Raw genomic sequence first — 14,685 nt, 5'->3', positions numbered from 1 at the left:
GCCTCCTCTGTGCGTGTAGGGGGTAAATTTTCCAGCTTGATACTTGTTTTTCAGGGAGTTGGGGGGTGGGGGGGGGTTGGTGTTGTGGGGGTGTGTGGGGGTGTGTTTGTTTGTGAGAGATTTTCATTCCAAGAATTCAAGTTGGAGCCTGACGTCAGGTTAAGGTTAACTCTTTAACTGATAACCTAACTATACTTTTGTCGTCCCCACAATTGTTCTCTTTTTTTTACCGCGCCCACAAAGTTTATTTTCTGTTGCTAGTTTTCGGAGCAATTTTCAGCATTAGAGACCTTGACCGACGACTGATTTTCCTACTCTCTCTCTCTCTCTCTCTCTCTCCTCCCCCTCACCCCCACTTCTCGCCCTGACACCTCCCTATCTCCCTGACCCGCATTCGCCCCACGCCACGACCCACTGTCTCCTCTCGGCTGGTCCCGGCCTCGTGCTCGTCTCTCGTCCCCTCCGCTCCACCATCGGCAGCTGCGCTTTTTCATCCGCTACGCCCCGAAGCTTTGGAACTCTCTCTCCCAATCCCTCCACTTTGCACCCCCCAACCCCCACCTTCTCCTCTTTTAAACCACGACTGAAGAGCTTCCTCTTTGACTGTGCTTACGGTCACCTCCTCCTCTCCCCCCCCCCCCCCACCCGGCTTGGCATCGGGCTCCGTCACTGTTAAGCGCTCAGAGATGCTGCCCCAGTGAAGGGCGCAATGTAAATGCAAGCTGCTGCTGCTGTTGTTGTTGTGGTGGTGGTGGCGGCGTGGATCGTAGTAACAAATCGCTGCTCCGGCTTGTGATCAGGTCAGTCTCTCGGCACAAACAGGCGATCAAACCTGGGAGCTTGGCATATTGCCTCGCACTGCTCACCGTGTAAACTGGCCAAGCCTTCGTGTTTCAGTGTGTTGTTATTGAAACGCTTGCGGGTGCGTGTGAGAGAGAGAGAGTGTGTGTGTGCGTGTGAGAGAGTGTGTGAGTGAGTGAGAGAGTTGTGTGTGCGCGTCTCTCAGTAATGTACGTAGATCTACAGGGCTTTTGCCCACTTTAGGAAAACCCGAACAAGTCGATGGCTGGTTTGCAAATGTACCTTTAACCCATTGAAGAAAATCTTTCGTTCAGAATGTCATTACTTTACGGGTTGCGGTTGCAACTTCACTCATCTTGAAACGGCAGCATCTTCTCTCTCTGTTTTCCCCCTCCCCCCCCCACCTTCTGCGGAGGTTCATAACACATACTTTTTACATCACTCTCCTGTTTTGTTAGACTGTGCCAAATTGTTTGCCATTGTTAATATTTCACAAGCACTTTGTGTGATGTTAACCCTTGTTTATCCAGGAGAGGAACTGTACAATGAAAGGTGTATTTAAGGCGTTCTTTGGTCTTCTGGGAGTAACCGTGTGGCTGTTGGAAACGGGCACCCCACCCCCCCCACTCTCCCCCGCCCCCACTCCCCACGGGGACCTGACTCACTGATGGCACAGCTGGTGCTCACAAGTCTGTAGGACTGTCTGATTATTTTGTGTTGCTAAATAATACTTGCATTTGATACAACGCCTGGTGACATCCAAATGCCTCAAGAAGAGCTTTCACGCAGTGGGGTCGATTTATAGGCGGCGCCTGGTGCCAAGCCGGGGTGGGGGAGGAGGAGGCGCGGGTGAAGCGATAAAGGTCCTCCTGCCGTGATCTACAAGAGGGTAAGGAGGCGACGAGGTGGAGAAATTGAGGGAGAGAGTTCTAAAGCTTCACGTCTTCTCGACGCCTCAAAGCGCTTCACAGAATATGCTGTGAAGTAGTTGACTGTATATTTGTGGGCGAAACGCGGCAGCCAATTGTGCGCAGCAGCGTCCCCACAAACAGTCGTGGATTGAAAATGACCAATCTATTATTGTTCTTTTTGAGGGGTTATTATCAGGATGTGGAGTAAGGAAACTTGCCCGAGGTTTCGCCCTCTGCCGGGAATCGAACCAGGGTCTCTCGCTTGCAAAGCGAGCGCTCTAACCACCGAGCTACAGGACTCCACGGAGTTCTGAATCAGTGTACTTTGTCGGTGCCTTGTTAACGTGCCCGGAAAAGCTGAATGGGAGACGAGGAGTTAGGGACTGACCACTGTATCTGGAGGGTGAGAACAGGTGCGTGGGGAAAATGTTTTCACAACACGAGAGCGGCGAGGTGCGTCCTTGAGCCTGATATTTCTGCCTGCGCTTGGTTTTGCTAATCTCAGCCACGGTGTCTATCAGGAAGCCTTGAGAGGAGCCAAGATGTATCCCTAAGGGAGGAGGAAAGAGATCTCTCTCTCCGAGCTGTCCCTGAGCACCTCGTGTTTGATTACACAGTGTGGGCAACAGAAGGTTGGAAGCTGTTGATCATTTGGGGGAAGACTTGGAATAGTGTTGGGAAAGACTCTTTTATCTAATTCATTGCACACAATTCTTTCTTCCCTCCCCAATTCTTTACTGCCCCCAGCCCCTGCCCCTTTTTTTTTTACTTGGTAGCTTAACTAAGGTGAAGTTATTATTAGGCAAATTATTATTATATAAGTTTCCTTACTCCACACGCCTCTGTTTAACTAGCAGTAAGTAGGAACCTGCTTGTTAGTTGATCGGCGGATTGCTTTTCCGGGATAATAAACCCTTGAAAAAACAATCAAATAAAATATAGTCAGTCATACGCTTTGCAGTATATTCTGTGAAGCACTTTGAGACGTCTCGACGATCTGATAAGGCGCTATATCAAATGCAAGGATTATTATATTATTTTAGTGGACACCAGGCTGTCAGTGGGAGGAATTTCGAGAGAAATGTAGGCAAGAAAAAAAGAGATTCTTAGCGCCAAAGGAAGTCTTGTATTCACAGAATTCAGTTGGAACGATATTTAGGTCATGTATAAAAATGGATCATTTCTTCCTTTTTGTTTGAGATGGGGGAAAAAAACAAGTCAAGATGTCTTTTTGAGTAGTTTTTGGCACGCCTTTTATTTCCTATTCTTACATCCCCTCGTGCCCGGGGATGTATCCTGGTGACCTCTCACAGGTCTGATACAACACACTGGAGGCCTTAGGTCCGCAAAATATACTTTACACAGTCAATTCACTTTACAGTGTATTCTGTGAATTGCTTTGAGATGTCTCGAAGATGTGATAAGGTGCCATATCAAATGCGAGTATTATTATGACTCAGTTTGAGATGTTAGATTGTTTATGTTTTCAAGGCTGGAAACCAAGCTGTTTGTTATTTTCATTCATATTAAACAACCTGGAATAAATAACATTGTACATCACTGCAGGTTGAAAAAGAAAAGTTTCTCTGTTGGCCCAGTGGGCAATGCCTCTGCCACGTACAGCAGAGGTCACGCAGACTAGAAAGTTGCAGGTTTGAATTCCAGTGGGTACGGAGGTAGCTTATCTCAGCAGGGGATGGGGGAGGAAGGGGGAAACGGGCAATGAGGGTGCCACAAACTACAGGAAAAGTAATGGAGTAAGTAATGGAGAGTAGGGGAGTGGCGTTATGATTTAGGAAACAATTAATGCGACTCGTGCGAAGAAAAATCGAAGTGGTTTTGATAGGAAACTAAATAGGACTCGGGTGCATGTACCGTTGGAGCAATCAATCCACTTGACTGTATATTCCGTGAAGCCCTTTGAGACGTCTCAAACGCTCGATAAGCCGCTCTTGTCAAATGCAAACTCTGTGGTACAAGTCCGCGAACTGGAAAAACTGACTCGAAAACGGGAGCAACTGAACTCGTTGACATCTGCGCGTGAACCTCGTGTTTTGGGGTGTTTGATCGCACGGGTCTTGATGTACACATTCGCTTGTACTTGGCGTTGAACATTACTAGAGACACAAGTTGGCAGCTGGAGGAGATTAACTATTCCACGATATTGGGTGGAAAGATGCTGTTTTCCACTGTCCATCACCTCCTCCGGGCACCCCCTCAAGTCCCCTCTGTCCTCTCATCAAACGCCAAGTGTGAAGAGGTCCTAGGCTTCTTCGCCTCAAAGATTGAAAACATCCGCTTGGCTGCATTGCCCCCCCACCCATGTCCCCTTTCACCCCACCCAGACCATCCACACCGCCTTCTCCCTCCCCCATGGCTCCTGCCACTCCCCGCTCCTTACAGTCTTTTGCCCCCATTTCTCGTTCCTCCCTCTTAGCCACAATCACCCGGATGAAGTCCACCACCTGCTGCCTCGACCCCCTCCCCACCCAGCTACTAGTCACTCAATTTGCCACACACAAATCTACTTTTCCTCCTCCACTACCAACTCCAGGGCCACCAACCTTCTTTCACCTTGTTTGGCAGACATCAGGGCCTGAATGAGTTCCGCCACTGTTAAGCGCTCTGAGACGCTACCCTGTGTGGCGGGCGCTATATAGGTGCAAATTGTTGTTGTTGGATGAGTCGCTCGTTTGCCCCTCCCTCACTTACTCGCTTGTTAAACCAGTAGTTTGCTGGGTCGTATGTTTATAAATTTACAACACAGAAAGAAGGAGGTTTCACAGCCCACTGAGTTTGTGCACCGCAATCTGTATTGCTAAATCGCCCCTTTTTTTGATCGTCAGTCGCACTTTCCGGCTCTTTTCCCATATCCCCTAATGTTTTTTTTTGCACACACACTGCCGAGTTGTCAGGGTATCTAGAAATGCGACGATTAATTGACTGCTGGGATTTGTGTGTGTGAATGCGCGTTAATACAGTGGCAGCTCCAACTGAGCTGAGAGCCAGCCAAGCTTCTCGCTCTACTGTACTCGCTGGTGCTACGCTCGTCACTAACATTGGAGAATTTGTTGCCATGTCTTGGGGGGGGGTGTGTGGGGAAAGCCCTGGCGTTTATCATGCTGTGACCATTCCTGTTCAGCAAACTTTCTGAACACGACAACAACAAATTAGATTTATACAGCGGCCTTTCCGTTCGGAAGGACGTCCCGAGCCGCTGAGCGTTGTCTCAAGTGCATCCTTTTGATGTCAGAGACTGCTTTATTAAATGTTAATAATTTTTATTGACTACCATTGCAAACCACACTTCCTTTTTTTTATGGTACGTTAGTTTCTAGTGTGGACAATTATTCCCCCTTTTCCTCTTTCTCTCCCCCCCCCCCCCCACCACCAAATTAATCACTGTTAGGTTTTGTTGGCCCTGTTGCTCAAGGCGTTGCCAGGTTGTGTTGCCACTGTTAATCTCACTCTTGTCAGGCTTCCCCTTATTTATTTTATTTGCTCGTTGTGAGGAGGTGCCTGCCATTATTTGCCTCCTCTCCGTGCAAAGCTGTCACCCCGATGTCGTTGAGGCATCTGCTCCACAGGAATTGCTGCAAAGTGTAGTGACTGTATTTTGTAGGCGAATGTGGCTCAGCGGTGTGCCACAAGCAGCCATGAAGTGAATGATCAATTTTATCTGGACTATTTTTGTCCAGGGCACAGGGAGAAATTCCCTTCTCTTTTCGAGTAGTGCCAAGGGATCTTTAACATCCACCAGAATGGGTGGACGGGACCTTGGTTTAATGTCCCGTCTGAAGGATGGCACCTCCGACAATGCAACACATCCCCAGCACTGCATTGGGGAGTGTCATCTTAGACTATGTGATTCCAAGTCCCGCCACGGGGCTTGAACCCAATTTAACATCTCAACAAAGTTTGACAAGTCCCGACAACGCGCGTTGGGGTGCACTGCATTGGAGTGTCAGCCTAGACTAGGAGCTCACCCGAAGTGAGGCTTGGACCCACAACCTACTGACTCGAAGGCAAGCGCGCTACCAACTGAGCCAAGCTGACACCTAAACATTGGGATTTTGCCAAGAGAATAGGTGCTGGAATCTCTGCTCGTAAACTCTGCTGTGATGCATTGCCAATGAGAGCTACCCCGCAGCCTGGCAAAGCAGAAGCAGGTTTGGATTTACAATTGATGAAGCAGAAAGGCTCAGTGGCCAATATTTACATATCGCCGTCTATGCCCCATCTACAGGCAGCAAGTTACACAGCAGTTGGCCTGGATTTGAGCAATTCCTTTTATTCCCCCCCCAAAAAAGCCATGGGGATTAATATGTTAGTTGCATAATTTATCAGTTGTTACCAGCAGTAAATGGCAGATCTTCAAATATCTTCACACTGGCAGTTTCAACTTTTCAGGATTGTTTTTTGCACGGCCTTTTTCAGAGGTTACGATTTGGTTTTCTCCTCTCGTCTCAGTCAAATTAGAACCCAGAAAGCCTTTGAAGATTTCAAAATACCGTTGTAGCTGTGCTTTGGATCCATAATACCTGAAAAGGAATTGTCACTTCAATCCACGACGGTTTTTGGGACACTGCTGTGCGCAATTGGCTGCCTCGTTTCACCCACAAAATATACAGTCAATTATCATTATAGTATATTCTGTGAGGAGCTTTGAGACGTCTCGAAGACGTGACAAGGCGCTATATCAAATGCAAGGTTATTATTATAAAATTGTTAGGCAAAGCAGAATTGGGTTTAAGATGAGACCTTGTACCTACCTTATGGTTCCGTGGTATAAAGTCTCATCTGAAAGATACCACCTCTCTGACGAGGCACAATACCTACTCAGGTGAGTGTTATACAGTCCCATCACGCTATTTAAAAAGAGTAGGGAATTTCTCCTGGTGTTCCAGCCATCAATCCTCTAGGATTATTGGTCATTCAACTCACGGCTGTTTGTGGGACCTTGTATGTGCATTGGCCACTGCAGTTACCGGCCCTTGAGTTGAAGGAATATTCGAAGCCGAGAAACCCATTGTCAGGGCTATTGGAACAAACACAGCGTGAAGGATTTTGCCACAAAGTGTTTCTAACTTTGGTCAGAGGTTGCGATGCAGCAAGTTCCGATAACAGTAAAAACTGAAACAAAACGCAGTGTAACAGTGACAACTTGGCACGTTGTTTGTTGCTTCTCATTAAAGGGTTACTGTACAGGATATCCTCTAGAAAGTGACCGCAGGGTCACGACTGAGGAGGATGTAATTGGAAGGGTTAGTGACTTCCTCCGGGAGGAAGGAAATAAACAGGCGTTATGTTCAATCCGAGGGACAGATTGTGTAGAAGCTTCAGTGTAAGACCATGAGAATTTGCTGGTCGAAAGAAGACCGAGGTCGCTCCAGTTCGCCTTCCACCACGCTAGCAGTCGCATGCCTGTGTCATGTCCCTCACTATAATAATCACTGCATTTGATGCAGCGCCTTTTCACGTCTTTGAGACGTCTCAAAGCGCTTCACAGAATATACCGTAAAGTGAATTGACTGAATTCAAAAATATGCAGAAAATAGTTTGTGAACTATATACTGTATCCCAAGATTATTTCATAACATTGCAGCACTGTGCTGCTATTATATATATATGTACACACACACGCGCGCACGCCCTATTCCCCTTCTTCTCCCCTGCCCACCCCCCCCCCCCCCCACCACCCTCCCCAACTCCACCAACAACATGTTTCCAGTTAATGCAAATTCCTGACCTCAATATCAAAGATCCTCAACGTTATGCAAAAAGAGAGATTCTCCCGACAATTATGGCCAACAATTACCCACATTAACCTGTCATTCGCTTTGAGGAACCTTGATGTGTGTAAAATGACAGCCATGTTTGCCAATGGAAAACAGTGCCCGTCTATGACGGTGATGGGCAATGGAGGGGAGGGAGAGGATGGGGAGTGGGAGGAGAATAGGGTGTGTATGTGTGTATGGGTAGATGATATTATTTACACACACACACCCTATTTGTCCTCCTCCTCTCCCTGTTTGTTCTTTCAAAATTAAATTCAACAATCCATCTTATTTATTTACAATTTATTTTTAAAAAATATAGAAAAATAAATTGAGACGTCTTAATGTTGTGATAAGGCGCTATATCAAGTGCAAGGATTGATATGTTTTATATTATATATATATATAATTTATATTTAGACAGTCCTGTTGCAGTAATATATCAAGCGAAGCTGAAACAAAAAGCAGTTCACAGATACAACTTGGCATTTATTTACAACAACAGCTTGTGTTTATAAAACAACAACAAAATTAGATTTTTACAGCGCCTTTCACGTTGGGAGGACGTCCCAAGGGAAGTTTATGTAGCGCCCTTTACACAGGATAGCGTCTGAACCTCAGCACGGTGAGGGATACCTGTGGGACACTCAAACTCGCTGTCTTATTTTTTGGGGAAAAAACAAAAGAATTTGTGGCTTTCGAAAAATCAAATGAATGTGTATGCACAGGTGTGAGAATGTCAGAGGTTAGCAAGTTACCTTGGTTTCCAGTCACCCATCACAGATTAGATTTGAGAATTCAGTAGCAAAAGTTCCCCGTTCGTGTTCCAACATGAGTTGTGGTTTGGGTCCAGGACTCGAGCTGAAGTCGCCTCAGAAGCGGGGGAATTTGACCCAGTTTTCTTGCTGTTTCCTCTCAATCGAAAACTCATTACATGTTGGATTTTAACATTGGGCTGATTTCACTATTTTTTTCGGGTCAGCCGGGTGTCTGACACATGCAGAAACCCATCACCGTGCTTAAGAGTACCCGAACCAAGCTGAGATTTCCAGGCATCCCACCTACACATGAAAATCCCAGCGATAAGATTGTTGGAATGTAATGTGCGCTCTCTCCCTGGAAGGACACATCCTGTTCACCTAATTCCAGAAAGTATTAGGCGCAGGTTGGCAAGAGCCAAGGCTTGGGCACCCCAGAGCGTGCGTTGGGGTAACTGCTGGAGTCTAAGCAGCTAAAACCACATCGCTTGCCATTGATACAGCCATTTCACAATCCAGATTGCAGTCCAGAGGAAAGACTGTCTACCTACTGGAAAGTACCCAAGTTAGGCGCTTTCTAATATGCAGAGACTTTGCCCTGGATTCAGGGTGCAAGGTTCGACAAGCGTACTTGGCATTTGTATTTCTGATTGCGGATAGGATTTTGATAGATCTGGGTCCATTCTGGGCTCCCAGTTTCCAATTAAATAGGGCTGTCGATCAGAGCAATTGGACCTGATGGCACATTTGTTAGGATTTTCCGTTTGCAGCAAAGGTCGCACTGCAAGACGAACTGGCGGGTATCAATAGGTCAGTGGCTCTTGGGAATTCAGTTTAATTCACAGCGTCTGATATCCAGGGGATCATAGTTGGTGAATTTTCTCAGGCACCAACTGAGAACTGATAGGGTTTAGCTCAGGGAGGATAGTGCCTGCTGTGGCTCTGTTTCAGGGTTGCCACATAATAGGGCGTTCTGCTCCCTCGTGTGAGGGTAGTGAGGCTCCCATCCAACTGGGAGCTGTCTCTCAGAACAGGTGTGTGATTTAACCTGAGACTTTCCTGGCCTATATGGACAGATTTGCTGCGCTATTAAGTGGTCCTCAAGGTTTTTATCAAGTATCTTAAACTGCTCCACGAGTAATTGTTGTGCAGTATAGTAGCCGTGTGCAATTGGCTGCTGTGTTTTGCTCACAAAATATAGTCAATCCACTTGATAATATATTCTGTGAAGAACTTTGAGACATCTCAACGATGTGATAAAGCGCGATATCAAATGCAAGGATTATTATTGTTCTTATTTATAGATGAAAGTGGCAACAAGATTGCATACAGCAATGTCCAACAAACAGCCATGAACGAATGATCATAATAATAACCTTAGCAATTGATGTAACAGCTTTCACGTCATTGAGACGTCTCAAAGCGCTTCGCAAAATATACTGTAAAATGGAATGACTGTATATTTTGTGGGTGAATCTGCCTTTCCCTCAGCATTGCACTGGAGCATCAGTTTTGATTATGAATCCCGAGTTCATTCCAATGCAATGAAAACATTTCTGCCCGTGAAGTATAAAACTTCAGATCATTTGTTGCGTCCTCTCGTGCATCTGCAATCTTTTCCCCTTGGATCGGGGCTTTGGAAACGAGAACTCAGCTCTTTTACTTCCTCCTAAACAATTTTGAGGGTTTTGCACAAAACTTAAAGAAGTAAAAAAGGCATCGAAAGAGTAACTCGTTTTATGTTTTCGATGACTTTGATAAACTGCTGTTCCTAATCATCTGGACTCCTCAATCATTTACAAGGCTGTGTTCTTGCCTGGATATCTTTGTCCTGCGTGTAATAACTTGTCTTTAAGGTCTGCATGACTCAAAGATTACTTAAGAGTATTCATTAAAGTATGTACTGTGTGCCTGAGGGGAATTGATGAACATTCTTGTTTTTTTTCCAAGATGAAACTATGTTGCATTCCGTGACCGCGATATTAATAATAATAGTAATAATAATCATTGCATTTGATATAAAACACCTCCGCACCTCAGGCGCTGGCAGTATCAGCCTCCACGGCTGCACTCTCAACCTCACTGAGCCAGTCAGGAACCTGGGTGTCTTGTTTGATCCTGAACTGTCCTTTCTCCGCCACTTCCGCGCCATGACCGGCACTGCCTTCCACCACCTCCGCAGCATTGCCAGACTCCGCCACTGCCTCAGGCTGCCGGAACCCTCACCCGCACATTCGTCACGACTCGATTATGGGAACTCCCTCCTCATCGGCCTTCCCAACTCTTCCCTTCACAAGCTGCAGATCATCCAAAACTCTGCAGCTCCTGTACTCTCATGCACCAGGGCTCCGCAACCCCGTCACTCCCTCCCTCACCCGACTCCACTGGCTCCCCATCCCCCAGAGGATCGAGTTCAAGATCCTCATCCTCACTTTCAAGGCCATCCATGGCCTTGCTCCCTCCTACCTCTCTGAGCTGTTGACTCCCTACCAACCTGCCCGCTTCCTCCGTGCAGTGGGCTCCGCCCTGCTCCATGTCTCCCGCCCGACCCGCCCTACCATCAGTGGCCGTACTTTCAGCTTCTCTGCCCCCACACTCTGGAACTCCATCCCACAGTCCCTTCGCCTCGCTTCCTCCCTTGCCTCCTTCAAGGCCGGTCTCAAGACCCTTCTCTTCGATCGTGCCTTTGGTCTCCCTCCACCTTTCCGCCTTCCCTCGCCCCTACACCACCCCTCCCCCATGCTCAGGCCCCAACACCTGACTGTTCAGCGCTTTGGGACGTCCTCCTGACATGAAAGGCGCTCTATAGATGTATTTTGTTGTTGTTGATATAGCGCCTTATCACGTCTTCGAGACGGTTCAAAGTGCTTCACAGAATATACTGTAAAGTGAATTGACTGTATGTTTGGACAAAAATTTTAAGTGCTTTGAAATGTCCTCCCGATGTAAAAGGGACTATATGTACACACACACACGTAAATTTTGTTCGTATCTTGCACAGAAATCTTTTGAAAATAATTCTTGCGAGGCCAGTAGAATGGGATGACACTACAATTGACCAGTTTTTCATTGGAGAGTATAATACATTCAACTGAAAGACAGTTATTGGTTCTGCAATTGGCCATTGTGTAGTTTGCAGATTCATTGTCCTTAGCAGCGGTGCAGTTTCCTGGTGTTTCATGCGTGCGCAGAATAAGTGTACGTTTACACTGATGTTTCTCAAATTAATCAATGTCAAAAGTGTCCTCGTAGCGGAGGTGGATAGAGCCTCAGTTTTGTGGAGTTCTGTAGCGTATTGGTTAGAGCACTCGCCTCGCTAGCGAGAGGACCTGGGTTTGATTCCCTGGCGGGGTGAAATGTAAGGCAAGTTTCCTTATTCCACACACCTGTTTACCCAGCAGTAAGTAGGGACCCAGTTAGTCGATTGATGCATCGCTTTCTGGGGGTAATAATCCCTCAAAGAAAATGTGGTCACTCAATCCACAACTGTTTGTAAGACACTGCTGTGCCGCATTTTGGCCCACAAAATGCATAGTCAATCCACTTTACAATGTATTCTGTGAAGCGCTTTGTGACGTATCTACGACGTGATAAGGCACTATATCAAATGCAAGGATTATTATAATTATAAATCCACAGTCCTGTAGCTCAGTGGTTAGAGCACTCGCTTTGCAATCGAGACACCTGGGTTCAATTCCAGGCAGAGGGCGAAACCTTGGGCAAGTTTCCTTACTCCACACAGAGCCTAATAATAATCCCTCCAAAACAAAACAATCATAAATTGGTCATTTTCAATCCCATTAATGATCTCTCCCTTCATTAAATTGATCTGAAATCCATATTCATTAGAATAAACCTTTTCTACAGTTGAATGGGCCACACTAGAATTAATTTGAATCAAATATACAACATTAGAGATTTGTCAAGTTCCAGTTCAGCGACGTTATTCAGAAACGACACCTCAAACTTTTTCTAACATGGGGTTGATCCTTCTAGAAGCCACGTTCGAAGATCAAAGGGATGTTAATGTTTTTTTTTGAGAAGAGGGTTAGCGAAAGAGTCGAGTATAATGCTAGAATTTGGATCGTGAAATAATGAGGGAAGCCTCTAAGGTGAATATCGCTTCTGACGGAGATGCATAAAGAATCAGGGGCGATGAGATGCAGAGCTCCTGGATGTTGATAGACATTGACGATGTAAATGTGCTCCCTTTGAGTGCAGAACTGACGTAAAGATTTCAAATTTGAACCTAGCCTCGGGTGAGACTGGAGACGAGACAAAATTTGTACTCGTGGGAGTGGGGGGTGGGGGGGTGTGTGGGGGAATAGAATTAAATGATCAAATAATCCAAATGGATTATTTGGATGCTGTGTTGCTGGGGTTAGGGAAAGGCGAGGTTAACAGCGCAGCTCAATACTCCTCAGCTTCCCTTTGTTTGCTTTCAGGAATCAGGGAGTGTTTTTCTGTGGAATTCTTGTGAGATTCAGTGGATGGAGCAGAGTTCACAACAGGCCAGATTGTATATGATCTTAAGAGAGAATTCCGTGGGTTGAATGGCCTTTTCTCATGCCATGCTTTTTTTGCCCTCTGCATGTCAACAGTTTACAAGTGCAGACAGTTCCCTGCTAGCCCATCGATATTGCCAAAATCTTAAGCAAGTTTCCTTACTCCAGACGTCTCTGTTTACCTACCAGCAAGCAGAAACCCAGTTGTTAGTCGATAGGCAGATCGCTTTCCGGGGGTAATAATCCCTTCTTAAATTCTACGACTCCTTGTGGGACACTGCTGTTCGCAATTGGCTGCTGCATTTTGCCCACAAAATATACAGTCAATTCACTTTACAGCACATACTGTAGAGCGCTTTTGAGACGTCTCAACGATGTGATAATGCGCTTTATCAAATGCGAGGATTATTATTATTGCACATCTGTGCTGCAATGCCGAGCAGGTCGAAAAAATTAAAATACTTTGGGGAAAGCCAGCAGTTGTCACACAAAATTTTGAGGTTGTGGATCATTGTTTGCAATTGAAACCAGTGATGTCCACAGAGGTGAGATGTTTTGACTCAATTTTGGATTATGGAGTCACATAAATCAGTTGGGTAACTGTATATTTAAGATCCTCCAGTACACTCGAGTATTGATTTACCCTGTAAATGATTCTGCTGAATAAATCCATCTGAAGGATAGTGTGAATTATCCTAGACAAATTATTACCGGTGCTGCTATACTGCAGTGGTGTGCAAAATGGTTCATTGAGCAATGATGGAATTGGAAGCTTTTGAAATATTTTCTGAAACGAAAACAAACGGTTCCTAATCTGTAGGGGTGCTTTGCACAAAACCTCTGCCGTTGGCTTGTGTTAATCCTTTGAGAATCATAGGACTGTAGCGGATTTGTTCCCACAATTTCAAAGCATCAGACTTGAGCTGCGCGAAAAATAATTTCTGTAGATATATTCAGTGGCAGGATATGAATTTCAGTGCTGCGGGCTTCAATCAAGCTTTTTTTTTTATCCGTCACATAGCTCTGATACCTAGATCCTCTCTCTCTTGGAAGCACGTTGAGTTAACTTGACAAATATGTTTTTTTTTGAGAAAACAATGAATTTCAATTTGAAAAGCTTACTTTTCTGTCATTGCAATAGCGCGAAGGCGACCAGTTGAGTTTCAGAGCTCCACAGGTGGAATGGCTATCTTCTACAGCAGGACTCACTGTGATAGCCATTCCACCTTCCTCTTCGACCACACCTTCGGTCACACTCCTTCCCTCACCCTCCCTGCCCTCCTCCCCTCCTGATCCCAACCCCCAGCTCGGGTGCAAATCGTTGACTGTCCAGAGCTTTGGGATGTATCCTCCCGACGTGAAAGGCGCTGTACAAATATAACTTGTTGTCGCTAAACTCATTCAAACCTGTTCTGCCTATTCCTCATTGGCACTACTTAGTGTTGGAGTTTAACCATTGCTCCCCTCAGTTTCCCCACATCCCAATACTCTAAATTAGCGCTCACTTATACTGGTTGCGTTCCTCTTTTACTCTTTTCTCTTTTTCTCTTGTCCTTTCTCAGTATAACTGTAGCAGATTCTTGGACACTTGAACAGTGAAGAAATCTCTTAGTTCTCACTTCTCCAGCGAACGCTGGCAGGCCATTCGACCTTCTAGCAGACATCGTAACTGAGTCTGATCCTGTCCACCGACGTGTAATACTCAGACAGCTATTGATAGTGATCAGGAGATGGGAATCCATGGCTGTTCTCTCCCCACGTCCCCCCCCCCACCTCCTGCCCCATAACCCAGGGACACCGAAGCTAATTATAGTGTCCCAACCTCTGTCCCCCGTGTTCAACAAATTCCACACGTGTGCATTTTTGACTCCCTGTAAAGAGAAAGGAGTTTCTCCCAGTGTCCTGGCCAATAATCCCCCAATCAATTTGCTTG

The 14,685-nt window shown here is 46.0% G+C and overlaps 1 protein-coding gene across 4 annotated transcripts in view; it reads left to right on the top strand.

Annotated features, from left to right (window-relative positions):
* Positions 1-14,685, top strand: part of LOC103176971 (plexin-B2) — a 175,880-nt gene that overhangs the window by 2,470 nt on the left and 158,725 nt on the right. Inside the window, exon 1 of one of the 4 annotated variants that reach the window (XM_007890865.2) lies at positions 760-800. The exons of the other annotated variants lie outside the window; for them this stretch is intronic. The gene's annotated coding sequence lies outside the window, so the exon portion shown is untranslated. Of the gene's footprint in view, positions 1-759; positions 801-14,685 lie in introns of those variants that run through there. 4 annotated transcript variants of the gene reach the window in all.

The sequence above is a fragment of the Callorhinchus milii genome, unplaced genomic scaffold (assembly GCF_018977255.1).
Source record: "Callorhinchus milii isolate IMCB2004 unplaced genomic scaffold, IMCB_Cmil_1.0 Scaffold5, whole genome shotgun sequence".
In the NCBI taxonomy this organism is placed as follows: Eukaryota; Metazoa; Chordata; class Chondrichthyes; order Chimaeriformes; family Callorhinchidae; genus Callorhinchus; species Callorhinchus milii.
The sequence above is the reverse complement of the archived record's forward strand: the minus strand, read 5'-3'. Positions and strand labels throughout refer to the sequence as shown.